Below are 17,234 nucleotides of genomic sequence, written 5' to 3' on the forward strand. Positions count from 1 at the left end.
ATTCCAGTCCAGGTTCAATGCACAATACTGGATGCTTGGGGCTAGTGCACTGGGACGACCCAGAGGGATGGTATGGGGAGGGAGGAGGGAGGAGGGTTCAGGATGGGGAGCACATGTATACCTGTGATGGATTCATTTTGATATTTGGCAAAACTAATACAATTATGTAAAGTTTAAAAATAAAATAAAATTTAAAAAAACAGACAATATTATATACATATTTCATAATATCATTAAAACACTTCAACATGTATAATATATGTCTAGGCTAAAATTTTACTAAAATTCATATTAATAATTTTAATAAGATTAATTTTCTTATTATTAAGCAAATTGTTAATGGCCAATTAATAATATGCCCAACAACATTTCAATGAATACTGTTTTTCCATAAGTATTTACCTATGTTTCAGATGACTTCATTATGATATATTGCCAAAAGAAGAAATTAATTGTCCAATGATCTATTCAATGAACATTATTTAATAATTAGTTCATGCCAGGTGTTGTTCTAGGCACATTTGGAGACGAAAACATCACACACACACACACACACACACACACATCTCTGTTCTCATGAATTTTAAAGCGAGAAATAAGACACGACAAAGTAACATGTATAAATACATGTCTGATATGAGAACACACACTGATATGGGTAACTCTTTTATATCAGGGTGGTCAACAGAGCTATTTTAATTAGTTTTATGAATGACCTACATGACTTAAGTGAACTATCCACAGGTAAAGGAAATTTAGTAAAGCAACTCCTTAAAAAAAGGCAGAAATAATACATTTTACTCCCCTATGAGGCCTGACTTACTCTGGTACCAAAATAAGAAAAATATAACAAAAGAAAATAAAACTGCAGAACTATTTGGCATATCAATGTGAAAAATATTTAACAAAATATTAGCCAATAATCCAAAAGCATATGTGAAATAAATCATCAAGACTGATTAGAGATTTGGCCAAGAGTTCAAAGTCACGGACACAGAAATAAACTAAGTCAAACATTTTGAAGAGAAAAGTATAAACTCTCTTTTTCCAAAGATAAATGAGCATGTGTACACAAAATCTTTGCAAATTTACCCCCAAAATATCTGTTAGAATAAATGAAGATTTTTAAAAGTTGTAGAGTGCAAGATCAATAAACAAGCCAAAATGTATTTCTATAAACCAAAAGACAATAGGAAAATGGAAAAATACTATTTCAAATAACATACAAACACTTTGAGCTAGCCTTCAACATTGAAGTTTCTAAAACCTGAATTTTAACATAAAATTAAGTTTCTTTTCCATATGTTCAGTAATTCTGATTTTCTATTTCTCATGTGTCAGTTTTTAGACTTTATCAGCTTCAACTAAATTGTTAAATGTATTTGTGTACATTTGTTAATGATATCTTATTTTACTTCTAATACACTTAAACTCTGCTCTGGTATCTATTTTTTTTCCAATATGAAAAATCAATCTAGCTAGAAATTTTGTTTTGTTTTTTAATATCATTACTTTCTTTTTCAAAAGATAATTATGATTTCATTGATTTGGGCAGGAGACTACCTCTATAACATCCTTCACCTGCTTATTTTGTTTGCGTAATGGCAACAACTTGTATCTCCCAGCTTTCTTTGATACTAGTTTTGTGCTCCTTTAATTAAATCATAAATGAAGTATGCACATATTGGTGTGCGTCACTTACGGGCCTGGACGTACGACCTGCTCATTTACGATCTTCCTTCTCCTGTGCACACACCTCTGGAGCCACGTGGTATTGCACGCCGTTGCCTGATATACTAGGAAGGGGCTTCCCGGTGGTGCAGCGGTAAAGAACCTGCCTGCCAATGCAGAAGGTAAGGGTTCAATTCCTGGGTTTGGGAAGATCCCCTGGAGTAGGAAATGGCAACCGGTTTCAGTATTCTTGCCTGGAAAATTCCATGGACTGAGGAGCCTGGAGGGCTACAGTTTATGGGGTCACAAAGAGTTAGACATGACTAAGCGACTGAGCACAATATGATAGGAAACTGGATTACTGATATATTTCAGCAAAGGGGGTTTCTGGAGAACCAGTCAGTGTCAATTAGACTTTGACCTAATGAATAATAAAACTTTACTATCTCAAGTTCCTGATACTTTAGGCTTGCTTGCTCTAGAACTAGTAGTCATTTACCATGATCAATAGAGTATCAATACAAATGAATACATAATTATCTGCAAACCTGTACAACAGAAGATAACAATGGTTATCAATCTAAAGGCACAGTGTGATTTGGTGTGACGGGTGAGCTAAATCATTGTTATCAAAGCTTTTTATCCCTGAAAGTCTTTGACATTAATTTATTAAATTTTTCTTATCTTAAAATTAAATTTAGGATAATTGTGAGATGAACAACTTTGTGTCTAGAAAAACTAAAGGTACTAAAACAAACAAAATTGAGACGATGTTGGGAAGAATAAGTAAGGAACAATAATCTAAGATTTTCAAAGGTCACATGATGGATGAAAAATATTTTCTAAATTCGTTAAACCAAGGAAGACAGGTTTTATTCATTCAACTGATAATATATGACCAATGATTTTGTACATTTTACTATTCTAAGAAAAATGAACAAAAAAGCATTATCTATTGTGCCGTTAAATTCTCATGACAGAGACAAACATTAAACGAAGTATGAACTGCTGAAGCAGGGGATTGATCATCTCTAAGAAGAGACACAAGTGAGACACAAGAGACATGAGACACTGTGGCTTTCTTATCAGGAGTAAAAATGCACACACAGGTTAAAAAAAAAAGACTGTTCTATGTATCAGTGTTTCTCTTGCTGTCTCGTATACAGGGTTAATGTTACCATCTTTCTAAATTCCATATATATGCATAGAACAGTCTTTTGGACTCTGTGGGAGAGGGAAGGGGTGGGATGATTTGGGAGAATGGCATTGAAACATGTATAATATCATATATGAAACGAGTCACCAGTCCAGGTTTGATGCATGATACTGGATGCTTGGGGCTGGTGCACTGGGACGACCCAGAGGGACGGTATGGGGAGAGAGGAGGGAGGAGGGTTCAGGATGGGGAACACGTGTATACCTGTGGCGGATTCATGTTGATGTATGGCAAAATCAATACAATATTGTAAAGTTAAAAAATAAAGCATAGTTCATATAAATGAATGGCTGAATAAAATGAAGCATTAAAGACTTAAAACTAAACATTTGATAAAAATGACAATCAGAACACATCCTATGATAATTTCCAACATACAAAATCTTCCACCTGCCCTAGAAATTCACAGGGATATATCACTATTGACTCCAGCCTGCAGCAGCACATCTTCAACTATTAGAAACTTCACATGATTTTCTGACTTCAATATTTTCTTTTTTTTTCTTTTCTTTTCTTTTTTTTTCTTTTCTTTTCTTTTTTTACTTTACAATATTGTATTGGTTTTGCAATACATCAACATGCATCCACCATGGGTGGACATGTGTTCCCCAGCCTGAACCCCCCTTCCATCTCCCTCCCCATGCCATCCCTCTGGGTCATCCCATTCTTCAATATTTTCAAGGGTGACGGTTGGAACAAACTACCACTAGGGCTTTTTCTGGTTTGTTTCATTGTTTTGTTTTGTTTTGTTTTCCCCATTAAATACCTAATGGTGCCCGATGAACCTCAATTTTTTTTCTCATTTATGTAGCTAAAAATATCCAACAAGTAAGAAATGTCATGAGTAAACTCCATCTTGTCAAATTGTTCTGATAGTATTTTCTCTTTTTTCTGAACAAAATATATTCAAAAACAAAGTGTTTCATTTAGAGTTTTGTCAAGTGCTCAAAGTTCTTGGTTCCTCTTCACTGCTCCCAAATCTTGAGAAGTTAGCAATCTGATGAATTTTAAATTAACTACATTTTTCTCTCTTTGAGGTTACTTATCTCAGAAAACAAAGCTGAGGCCAATTCATGCTGATAAGAAGTCATGTCATGTTACCTTGGAATACTCTTTCCTCCTTATCAACAGAGCGAAGCTAGACTGTATGAAAGACTCAGAAGTGTCTCAATCCTTCCACAGTGTAAACCTTTCTTCCCTATTGTCAGACTTCTGTTCGGCAAAGACAGTTTACTGACATCTGACATTTTCATAAACTGCCAAATCTTTCATGATAGGCAAAATTATTACTGATTTATAGTAAATAATGGGGTTTGACACAAACAAGCTATGAGGTTTCACTGATATTTCAACAAAAAATCATTTCTAATGTTTGATTTTACCAATGCTATCAATTCTACATGTCTGTAAACCTGTGTGCTTGTAAGACAAATAAAAACACATAACAGAAGCAAAAACAACCGTGCAACATACTCAAAGAAAGAACTTTATATTGACATACAATTAGGGATTTTCTAATAAAACTTTCTGATGAAAATAATTTATGTCTACTGTATTTCTAACATGGAAATAGAGAAGGCATCTGTTCACTCTTTTGTGTTTCCTACATTCATCAACAAAAACAATTTTCCACATTTTCACATTTTCTGTCCATCATATTTAGAGCTAAAAAATAAAGTATATATATATATTTTTTTTCTTATTTTACAGCTTAGGCTAATCCTTATGAAAAACAGATAGATGTTCATAATCATAAGCATGGTATTATTTTTGCTCAATTGCTAAGTCATGTGCAACTTTTTGTGACCCCATGGACTATAGCAGGCCAAGCTCTCCTGCCCTTCACTGTCTCTCAGTGTTTGTTTAAATTGATGTCCCTTGGGTTGGTGATGCCATCTAACCATCTCATCCTCTGCTGTCCTCTTTTCATTCTGCTTTCAATCTTTCCCAGCTTCAGGGTTTTTTCCAATGAGTCAGTTCTTCACATCAGGTGGCCAATGTGTTGGAGCTTCAGCTTCAGAACCAGTCCTTCCAATGAATATTCAAGGTTGATTTCTTTTAGGATTGACTGGTTTGAGCTCCTTGCAGTTCAAGAACTCTCAAGAGTTCTCCAACACTACAGTTCGAAAGCATGGATTCTTCTGTTCTTAGCTTTATTTATGGTCCAACTCTCTCATTTGTACATGACTAGGGGAAAAACCATGGTAAAGTGTTTGCCTGCAATGTGGGAGGCCCGGGTTCAATCCCTGGGTTTGGAAGATCCCCTGTAGCAGGAAATGGCAGCCCACTCCAGTACTCTTGCCTGGAAAATTCCATGGACTGAGGATCCTGGTGGGCTACAGTTCAGGGGGTCACAAAGAGTCGGAAACGACTGAGCAACTTCCCTTCACTTCACTCCACAGGGGAAAAACCATAGCTTTGACTATACAGATCTTTTTTGGTAAAGTGATAGGCTTTCTTTTTTCTTAATCAATGGAACCCATTCTAGTGATAATATGGATCTATTTGGTTCCTTCCTCCCACTTTTGCTCCTTATCCACGTTCATCAGGAGTTGGAACTACCACATAGAAAATACATTTCCAAGTAGGCCCTTACTTATTTCTTGATTTCTCATATACTAAAACATAAATTACCCACGCATATACATGCATGCACACAGGCACATGTACACACACACACATACACATTGCCCCTGTGAGTACAAGGAAAGTGAGAAGGCTACAAATATATGTGCCACCAACTATAGGAATGTTGTGGCTTTCTGTCAACATGTGCTAAGATCTAGACAGGACGGGACAGGGAGGTGGGAAAGGATAACCTATTGGAGAAGTCTCTTAGTCTAGAGGACTAAGAAGCATCCTTCAACAGAGGTAACCAGGAATTTGTGAGAAAATGGAGTGATCTCTCTCATCACTTAAAGTGATCATAGCTTCTGTTCTTTTTCAAAGTGGCTAAAATTCATTAGGAAAAAGAGGCAGACCTTTGACTTCCATTACTTCCATCATTTTTTTTTTTTTTTTTTTTTAGTTTTATTTCTTAAATTTTTTTTTTTATTTTTTTTATTTTTTTAATTTTATTTTATTTTTAAACTTTACATAATTGTAATAGTTTTGTCAAATATCAAAATGAATCCGCCACAGGCTGTAAATTTAGTAATCATGTGTTTTTGAAAGTGTTATTTAGCTTTCATAGATTAGGTTTTATTCATAGATCAGATTTTATCTTATTAATATTTGATAAATTATCAATTGATATTATGAAATGAGGGGAAAGTACTTCACAAAGGTTTCTATGAAAAAAAATCCTTGTAGAAACTCCCAGTATCATAAGGATATAAGTGAACAAGATATACCATGGACAAGATATTAGATCCCTGTTGAAATTATCTCCTGTTGGTTTTCTGGATGTTATCATCAAGGCAACTATATTTGGATTCAATTTTTATAATTTTATAGAAACTAACTTCTACAGAATTAAACTGTGCATAGCTTACCATTAAAGTCACATAAAAGAATAAAAGCATGAGGAAATTATGAACTTTTCTGCTTCAGCACACATTATAATCAAATGATATTTTTGAAGATGCACCTACTTATTGTTCTATGTAGAGTGCCAAAAATCTTATCAGTTTAATTAACTATATTTTGTAGATTAATAAGAGTCCTGATCATAAATGCACTGGTAGACTCATAAGAGCAAAGAGAGAGAAATGCAGAGTATTTTGACAATTGTTCATTACCACTCTTCTTATAGAGGTTTTAAATATCTGAATGGCAAGGAGAATGTTAAGTGTTTTATCTCTCTGTCCTGATCACCTGCATAGTTCTTTGCTTTTGTGGATTAAAACTGAACTTCCCATGTTCATAAAATTCTATTGGCTAATAGAATTTTGGCTAATAAAACATAGATAGGCTAATATTGGCTAATAAAACAATAGATAGCATTTTTTTCCTTCAGATTCTGGAGTCAGAAGACAGATATTAATAAATGTGGGGTATGGCTAACCTTAGTTAAATAATATTAAATATAAACATACTATTATTAAGGATCAAAGGTGTAAATTTTGGAAAATAGCTCTGAAACAGGCAAATGTTAAACATGTGGAGGTAAATAATGAATTTGAAATAAATAGTATTTTCAGCACAGTTCAGTTACTCAGCCATGTCCAAGCTCTGTAAACCCAAGCTCTGCAGCACAGCAGGCTTCCCTGTCCATCACCAAATCCTGGAGCCTACAAAAACTCATGTCTATCAAGGTGATGATACCATCAAACTATCTCATCCACTGTCATCCCCTTCTCTTCCTGCCTTCAATCTTTTCCAGCATCAGAGTCTTTTCAAATGAGTCAGTTCTTCACATCAGGTGGCCAAAATATTGGAGAATCAACTTCAGCATCACTCCTTCTAATAAATGTTCAGGACTGATTTCCTTTAGGATGGACTGGTTGGATCTTCTTGCAGTCCAAGGGACTCTCAAGAGTCTTCGTGAACACCACAGTTCAAAAGCATCAATTCTTCAGCACTCAGCTTTCTTTATAGTCCAAATTTCACATCCATACTTGACTACTGGATAAACCATAGCCTTGACTAGACGGACCTTTGTTGGCAAAGTAATGTCTCTGCTTTTTAATATGCTGTCTAGGTTGGTCATAGCATCTATTTTAATTTCATGGCTGCAGTCACCATCTGCAGTGATTTTGGACCCAAAATATAAAGTCTGTCACTGTTTCCATTACTTCCCCATCTATTTGCCATGAAGCGATGGGACTGGATGCCATGACATTAGTTTTCTGAATGTTGAGTTTTAAACCAGCTTTCTCACTCTCGTCTTTCACTTTCATCAAGAGGCTCTTTAGTTCTTCTTCACTTTCTGTTATAAGGGTGGTGTCATCTGCATATCTGAGGTTATTGATATTTCTCCCAGCAATCTTGATTCCAGCTTGTGCTTCATCCAACCTGGCATTTCGCATGATGTACTCTGCATATAAGTTAAATAAGCAGGGTGACAATATACAGCCTTGACGTACTCCTTTTCCTATTTGGAACCAGTCTGTAGTTCCAGTTCTAACTGTTGCTTCTTGATCTTCATAAAGATTTCTCAGGAGGCATGTCAGGTGGCCTGGTATTCCCATCTCCTGAAGAATTTTCCACAGTTTATAAGATCCACACAGTCAAAGGTTTTAGTGTAGTCAATAAAGCAGAACTAGATGCTCTTCTGGAACTCTCTTGCTTTTTTTTTTAAATTTAAATTTATTTTAATTAGAGGCTAATTACTTTACAATATTGTATTGGTTTTGCCATACATCAACATGAATCTGCCATGGGTGTACACGTGTTCCCAATCTTAAACCCCCCTCCCACTTCCCTCCCCATACCATCCCTCTGGGTCATCCCAGTGCACCAGCCCCAAGCTTCCTGTATCCTGTATCGAACCTGGACTGGCGATTCGTTTCTTATATGATATTATACATATTTCAATGCAATCTCCCAAATCATCCTCCCCCTCCCTCTCCCACAGAGTCTGAAAGACTGTTCTATACATCTGTGTCTCTTGCCTTTTTGATGATCCAACAGATGTTGGCAATTTGATCTCTGGTTCCTCTGCCTTTTCTAAATCCAGCTTGAACATCTGGAAGTTAACAGTTCACATACTGTTTTAACCTGGCTTGGAGAATTTTAGCTTTACTTTGCTAGTGTGTGAGATGAATGCAATTGTGTAGTAGTTTCAACATTTTTTGGCATTGTCTTTCTTTGGGATTGAAATGAAAACTGACCTTTTCTTGTCCTGTTGCCACTGATGAGTTTTCCAAATTTGCTGGCATATTGAGTGCAGCACTTTCATAGCATCATCTTTTTAGGATTTGAAATAGCTCAATCGGAATTCCATCACTTCCACTGGCTTTGTTCATAGTGATGCTTCCTAAGGCCCACTTGACTTCACATTCCAGGATGTCTGGCTTTAGGTGAATGATCACACCATCATGGTTATCTGGGTCATGAAGATCTTTTTTGTATTATTCTTCTGTGTATTCTTGCCACCTCTTCTTAGTATTTTCTGCTTCTTTTATGTCCATACTGTTTCTTTTATTGTGCCCATGTTTGCATGAAATGTTCCCTTGTTATCTCTAATTTTCTTGAAGAGATCTCTTGTCTTTCCCATTCTATTGTTTTCCTCTATTTTTTTGTACTGACTCCTGAGGAAGGCTTTCTTATCTCTCCTTGTTATTCTTTGGAACTCTGCATTCAGATGGGTATATCTTTCCTTTTCTCTTTTGCCTTTGCTTCTCCTCTTTTCTTAGCTATTTGTTAGGCCACCTCAGACAACCATTTTCCCCTTTTGCATTTCTTTTTTGGGGGATGGTTTTCATCACCGCCTCCTGTACAATGTGACGAACCTCCATCCATAGTTCTTCAGGCATTCTATCAGGTCTAATCTCTTGAATCTATTTGCCACTTCCACTGTATTGTCATAAGGGATTTGATTTAGGTCATACTTGAATCAAATCAGATCAGATCAGATAAGTCGCTCAGTCGTGTCTGACTCTTTTCGACCCCATGAATCGCAGCATGCGAGGCCTCCCTGTCCATCACCAACTCCCGGTGTTCACTGAGACTCACGTCCATCGAGTCCGTGATGCCATCCAGCCATCTCATACTCTGTCGTCCCCTTCTCCTCCTGCCCCCAATCCCTCCCAGCATCAGAGTCTTTTCCAATGAGTCAACTCTTGGCATGAGGTGGCCAAAGTACTGGAGTTTCAGCTTTAGCTAGTCTAGTGGTTTTCCCTACTTTCTTCAATTTAAGTCTGAATCTAGTAATAAGGAGTTCATGATCTGAGCCACAGTCAGCTTCCAGTCTTGTTTTTGCTGCCCATATAGAGTTTCTCCATCTTTGGCTACAAAGAATGTAATAAATCTGATTTCAGTGTTGACAATCTGGTGATGTCCATGTGTAGAGTCGCCTCTTGTGTTGTTAGAAGACATTGTTTGTTATGACCAGTGTGTTCTCTTGGCAAAACTCTGTTAGCCTTTGACCTGCTTCATTTTGTATTCCAAGGCCAAATTTGCCTGTTACTCCAGGTATCTCTTGACTTTTGACTTTTGCATTCCAGTCGCCTATAATGAAAAGGACATCTTTTTTTGATGTTAGTATTTTAATAATGCAAAAAATAACTAGAACTATCATTTCCTCAGTAATCACTGTATCTCATTATTTAAACCTCTGACAAAGGTATTATGAATGATCACTAAAATTATTTCAATAATCTATAAGAAAATACTTCTTCATATGTACCAAAGCTGTTACCATAATTATTGGTATTATTACATCATAACAAGCTTGCTCTAATTTTCCTGAACTTCTGTTTTTTTCTTACTTTAATCTTTTTTAATCCTCAGAAACTCTGAAAATTTTAATTATGAACAAAAAATATGTACAGCAAATTCATTGGTAGCAGCTAGAATATGAGGTTGTGGTTACAGGCCTAGGATAAGGTTGAGGAACACAGAAAAAAAAAAAAAACCATGTTTATAATAGAAAAGGACATATAAAAATGTCTGAAAAGGGAAAAGGGCAAAAAACCTATTAAACTAGGCTGAAAATGAAGTATTAAATTGAAGGCAATTGAGTAACAAACCACTGTGTCTTAAAAGCAAATTAAGAAATTCTCTTAGGGTGGAAATAGTCTTTTCCTGAAAAATAACCTGACAAACCAAAACGGTGGGATGTTGAAAGTGTATTTTTTTTTTAAGTCAAGACAGCCAAGAAAGGGCTATAAAAACTAGAAAAATCATGGGGCCATGAAGTTGAGGCCACCAAGGCAATGAAACTATAAGCCTCAAGGAAACTGTCAAATTTTGATGGTATTAAACATTATATAGAACACAAAAATGTCAACATAGCTATATATTAAGCAACAGACATGTCTGAACTGACATCTGATTCACATTAATAAGTGCAACCTACAAAATATACTGTCATCACCAAATGCTCCTCTGATGCTGGCTTTCAAATATTTGACACTTCATTTTTTTTTTTTTATTAATGCTGCATGTAGCTGAAAGGAAAATAAAGACTTGGTAAGAAAGAATGAAACAATATTTGGAATACTAATGAAGGAATATCATTCATTTTGATTTATGGTTAAAAGAAACTTATTTTGAATGTACAAAATGTGATATTAATAAATTTTGGTTGAAACTTTCTTAATTATTTTTATTTCTGCATTATTACAGGTGTCATGGACCTATCAGTAAATAATTTCTATAGAGAAAAATTGTTAATAAATTAGTTTTATATGTTAAAGGAAATAAAAAATATTTCCTATTATTTTTTTCATTAATAATGTACAGTGAATAAACAACATACACAAAAATTGTATATGTAAACTGTACAAAATCAGTTCAATTTTTATAGACATGAACATTTTATTGTATAATTATTATATAAATATATCAGAACATTTTAATGTTATTTTCAAAGAGAATAATAAATTTTATTTTAAATAATTTCAAGATACTCAACATTAGGAAGGTTTATAATTAAAACTATCATCAGATCAGATCAGATCAGATCAGTCGCTCAGTCATGTCCGACTTTTTGCGACCCCATGAATCGCAGCATGCCAGACCTTCCTGTCCATCACCAACTCCCGGAGTTCACTCAGACTCATGTCCATTGAGTCAGTAATGCCATCCAGCCATCTCATCCTCTGTCGTCCCCTTCTCCTCCTGCCCCCAATCCCTCCCAGCATCAGAGTCTTTTCCAATGAGTCAACTCTTCACATGAGGTGGCCAAAGTACTGGAGTTTCAGCTTTAGCATCATTTCTTCCAAAGAAATCCCAGGGCTGATCTCCTTCAGAATGGACTGGTTGGATCTCCTTGCAGTCCAAGGGACTCTCAAGAGTCTTCTCCAACATCACAGTGTTGGAGAAGCATCAATTTTTCAAAAGCATCAATTTTTTAGTGCTCAGCCTTCTTTACAGTCCAACTCTCACATCCATACATGACCACAGGAAAAACCATAGCCTTCACTAGACGAACCTTTGTTGGCAAAGTAATGTCTCTGCTTTTGAATATGCTATCTAGGTTGGTCATAACTTTCCTTCCAAGGAGTAAGCATCTTTTAATTTCATGGCTGCAGTCACCATCTGTAGTGATTTTGGAGCCCAGAAAAATAAAGTCTGACACTGTTTCCACTGTTTCCCCATCTATTTCCCATGAAGTGATGGGACCGGATGCCATGATCTTCATTTTCTGAATGTTGAGCTTTAAGCCAACTTTTTCACTCTCCACTTTCACTTTCATCAAGAGGCTTTTGAGCTCCTTTTCACTTTCTGCCATAAGCATGGTGTCATCTGTGTATCTGAACTATCATAACAAACCTTAATTGATTTCACATTATGACAAGGAGATATTTTGCAGCCTACCAAACATGAACCTTTTAAAAAATCAATTCTCTCTATTAACACCTTGTAACTGTACCATCTTTCTTTATATTCTCTTCAGGAAGGGATGCAAAATATAAGCTGCTTCTACATTTGAGTGTTTTCATCACAATTCTTTTCCTTGTAATGATGCTGGCAAGGAGGTCTAACATTAAATCATTCAACAGATATTCATTAAAAATTACATTCATGTTCACAAAAAACTAAATAAATGCCAGTATTTCTGTCAAAGCCACTATTCTATCTAATTGAAATCTATGAAGCACAACAGAGAAAAGAATTGAAATCCTCCCCTTCATTAAGAAACTTGAAGGTAACCTTGGAGAAGGGTAATGACAAAATATTTTTCATACATAAAAGTATGACTTGCTCTATACAACCTGCCTTGGAGAGTGGAAACTGCATTTGATATGATGAAAAATCATTGCCTCACTTAGTAAAGAAAAATATACTGTAATTTAAAGTCACATATTTCATGAAAAGAATTAAAAGTTCATAGAAACCTTGACATTCTAAAAACATGTCCAAATATAAGAAATGAAATTTAAAGTAAGGCCAACTGTTAGAACTTTTAAGGAAACATAAGACCTCTTGTATTAGTTTGCTGGGGCTGCCATAAAGAAATATTACAGAGTGGATAACTTTGGGAACAGAATTTAATTGTTCACAATTCTGGAGCTCAGAAGTCCAAGATCTATAGCTAATAGGATTGGTTTCTTCTTAGGTCTCTTTTGGTTTTCAGATACCTACCTCCTTGCTGTGCTCTCTCAAGGCTTTTCTTCTGCGCTCACCTCACCACGGAGTATCTTTCTCTTCTTATAAGGATACAAGTTATAATGTATTAGGACCCTAAAGGGCTTCCCCAGTGGTGCTAGAGGTAAAGAACCCAGTTGCCAATGCAGAAGACTTAAGAGATGCAGGTTCAATTCCTGGGTCAGGACCTGGAGGAGAAAATGGCAACCCACTCTAGTGTTCTTGCCTGGAGAGTCCCATGGACAGAGGAGTCCACGGGGTCACAAGGGGTCGGACAGGACTGAACCAACTTAGGATGCACACACCTATAACCTTCTTAACCTGACATAACTCTAAGGACTCTATTTTCAATCACAGTCACATTCTAAGATACTGGGAGTTAGGACTTCAACATATGAATTTTGGTAGGAACATAAATCAGTCCGTAACATCTCTGAAACTTCTCAAAAAATTAGAGAATTTATCAAATTATCAACACAGCTTTAAAATGTTTCTTTTTATGCATTGTTATTTAAAATAGAGCTAAACTCCACCATATTCCCTGATCTATAAATTCTCTCTTCCAAAAGCATCTCAAATTGTTTTTATGCTAAAATATTTTTAAATGCAAAGAAGAAATTTTACAGTCATGTTGCTATGATTTCACATTTTGGTATTGCTCAAACTTTGCTCAATTGTGTCATCTAATCCCCACCAGTCTGTTTCAATTCAGCACCCTCTCTGCCAGAGGAGATTTGTATACATGTTAATAAGTCAATCACTAATGCTTTAAATACAAGCAATAAACTCTATTGATCAAAAGCATATTCAAAGGTCTGCTGCTACTGAACTAGTATTTTCCAAATTCACAGTTTATTGACTATTTACTCAGCTTGTTCAGAGAGGTCACTTAATAACAAAAATCTTTAAGTAATTGAAGCATTATCTGGTTCCTTTTCCATTCAAGTGTGTATCCAGCACAGGAAAGTCCACCTGGAGAAAACCTTAGGAACAGCAATAATTCCCTTTGCCAAATTTAAGTGAAAATCAAGCTGATTATCAGGGCTTCACAGATGGTGCTAGTGGTAAAGAATCCATCTGCCAACACAGGAGACACAAGAGATGTGAGTTTTATCCCTGGGTCAGGAAGAATCCCCTGAAGAAGGAAATAGCTACCCACTCCAATATTCTTGCCTGGGAAATCCCATGGACATGAGGAGTCTGGTGGGTTACAGTCCATGGGGTCATAATGAGTTGTACCAGACTGACCTCACACACAAGCACACACATGTACACACACAAGCTGATTATCACTCAGTTGATTACTTATCCCCAAGTTTTTAGAAAGTATATTAAAAGTATTTTTACTGGCAATTATTTATTTACATCATTTATATAATTTATCTGTTAAAAATCTTAAGTTAAAAATAATGGTAATTGGCAATATAATTATTGATAAGTTGTCTAAGAAATAGGAAGTCTAATACATATAGGAAAGAATGACTCTTGACAACTTTGTTTATTTTAAAGTATATACATTTGAGATATTAAATCAAGTAATGTTGATGAATGTAACTCAGTTTGAATTAATACACTACATTAATTAATAAATTAACTACATTAATAAAATTCAAACTCAGTTTGAATTTTTATATAATTTTTGGAACAAAAATATATTGGTTTTATTGATTGTTCCAATTCAGTAATATATAAAAAAGTAAGAATTCCAGGTGTTGCTTATCAAGTTTTTGTATAGTAATTGGAGAAGGAAATGGCAACCCACTCCAGCGTTCTTGCCTGGAGAATCCCAGGGACGGGGGAGCCTCGTGGGCTGCCGTCTGTGAGGTCGCACAGAGTCGGACATGACTGAAGCGACTTAGCAGACCAGTGAGGAAGTTTAGAACTGAGGAAACTGAACACATCGATTTCTATGAGTAAGATAAAGCAAAAGTATTTTTCCTCTGAAGGCTGCATAATTTAGGCAATTTAAGTTATAATAACCACAAAAAATAGTAACTGAGCTAAAATCAAAAGAGAGGAGTTTCTTTCGCCTTTGAGTCAATTCCTCAAATAAAAGTTTTAGATTTAAAATAATTATTTAAAATTTTAAATTGTATATTTCACCAGAAAACAAAAATTCTGAATTTTAATTGCATAAAGATTTCCTAAAGAACTTATTTGTTTGTTGAACTTATTTGTTGAACTCATTTGTACAGGGACACAGACCTTTTTATTACATCCACAGTAGTTGTTGATTGGTTCTGTATTAATAGATTAGCCATTATCATAGCTAACTTAAAACATGTATAATATCATATATGAAATGAGTCGCCAGTCCAGGTTCAATGCACAATACTGGATGCTTGGGGCTGGTGCACTGGGATGACCCAGAGGGATGGTATGCGGAGGGAGGAGGGAGAAGGGTTCAGGATGGGGAACACTCTATACCTGTGGCAGATTCATTTTGATATATGGCAAAACCAATACAATATTGTAAAGTTAAAAAATAAAATAAAAATAAAAAATAAAAAAATGTACAAGATATGTAGTGTATTAAACATAAACTAGAATTTTAGGGTTTTTTTTTTAAGGAGCAGACACTGACTGCTTTTGGCTCTAAAGAACTATGGATGGGATTTTTTAAAATATTTACAGTGATTAAAAATAAAAAAAAACAGTAAAACATTACTTTTGATTGACATGGGGTTGACATGGAGCAGAAAGTCAGATTAAGAATGTTTTGTTTATCAGAACCTCAATGGTGGATAAAATAACTCAGAGTAAGGATCAGATTAAAGATAGATCTTCTTGCTACATACAGTTAGAAAATAGACAACACAAAGACACAGAATGGGGGGTGGTGCAGAGGAATGACAAAACAAGGAAATAAGATAATTTTATCTGAAAAGATATTTTGATTTATTTACTGGTACACAGAATTTACTGGAGCCAAATAGATAAGAGGTCTACAATTTATTTGATAGAAATGTATTACCAATGAAACCTCGAGATTACTTTCACTGCTCAAGAATCAAAATAATCCTGCAGCCCTACTTACTCAGGTAGGAAGAGGACTATGAAACCTGTGCATATTCACCAATATCCATGACACTTTTGACCAAGAAAAATAATGAAGGGGCAAAATTACCTCCCAGAGCAAAATGCCCTCCCAGAAGAGAAAACAAAACAGTTTCCATGACAAATTAGAATTAGGGCTAACTGTGCAAAGGATGAGCTTCCTAGGTGGCTAGTGGTAAAGAATCTGCCTGCCAAAGCAGGAGACATAAGAGACGTGGGTTGGGTCCCTGGATTGGGAAGATCTCCTGGAGAAGGAAATGGTAATCCACTTCAGTATTCTTGCCTGGATAGACAAGCCTAATGGACTCTAGTCCAAGGGCTTGTAAAATAGTCAGGCAGGACTTAGCGACTAAACATAGAACACTCAGGGTAGAGAGCTTTCTAATTCTCTGCCTTGTGAGACTGCAAAATTACTGTAGGTAAGCAACTTATGTCTTTTCTTTATTTCATCTGTACAAAATAATAACAATAATTTAATTGCTTATACCACTTACAACATTCTTGTGTGTGTGTGTGTATGTGAGGGACATGCCTTATCTTTCTAATTTAACACTAAGAGTTGCTAGCCTTCAAATTTGATGATAGTATCCAGCAAGAGACACAGGGAAATGAAACTATGTAGGACCGGGTGGAGTGAATGAGGGTTTAGTGTGTCCTCCTTCAAGAGGAATGCATTCTGTGTATGAGTATATATTCTGTGTGTAGTTGTGGGAAAGTGAGACAAATAGTTTATGTTGTTTGTTATTGCCTAATCAATATCCAGCCCCTCTCTCCTTCATAAGTGCATAGGAAAACCATGTGTCTAAGCTCCATTGAATTACCACATGGCCGACTGTGACATACCATAGAGGGCAGTGCCATGTGAAACTTCTAGGCTGAAGGATTTAAAGTTCTGTGCACATCCTTCCAATCCTCTCTGAACCTGAAGGCCAAATCTTTGAAAGATGGAGTCAAGGCAGAATCAGCCTGATTCATCATATGGGAGGGAACTGTGTACCCAGTGGGGAATTTGTCCATATGATAATGAGCTCATAGATGTTAAGCAAGTAAGTGCCTGGGGTTGTTTATGGTAGTATATAAAACCCTTTTCATT

Source organism: Bos indicus, chromosome 20 (genome assembly GCF_029378745.1).
Source record: "Bos indicus isolate NIAB-ARS_2022 breed Sahiwal x Tharparkar chromosome 20, NIAB-ARS_B.indTharparkar_mat_pri_1.0, whole genome shotgun sequence".
In the NCBI taxonomy this organism is placed as follows: Eukaryota; Metazoa; Chordata; class Mammalia; order Artiodactyla; family Bovidae; genus Bos; species Bos indicus.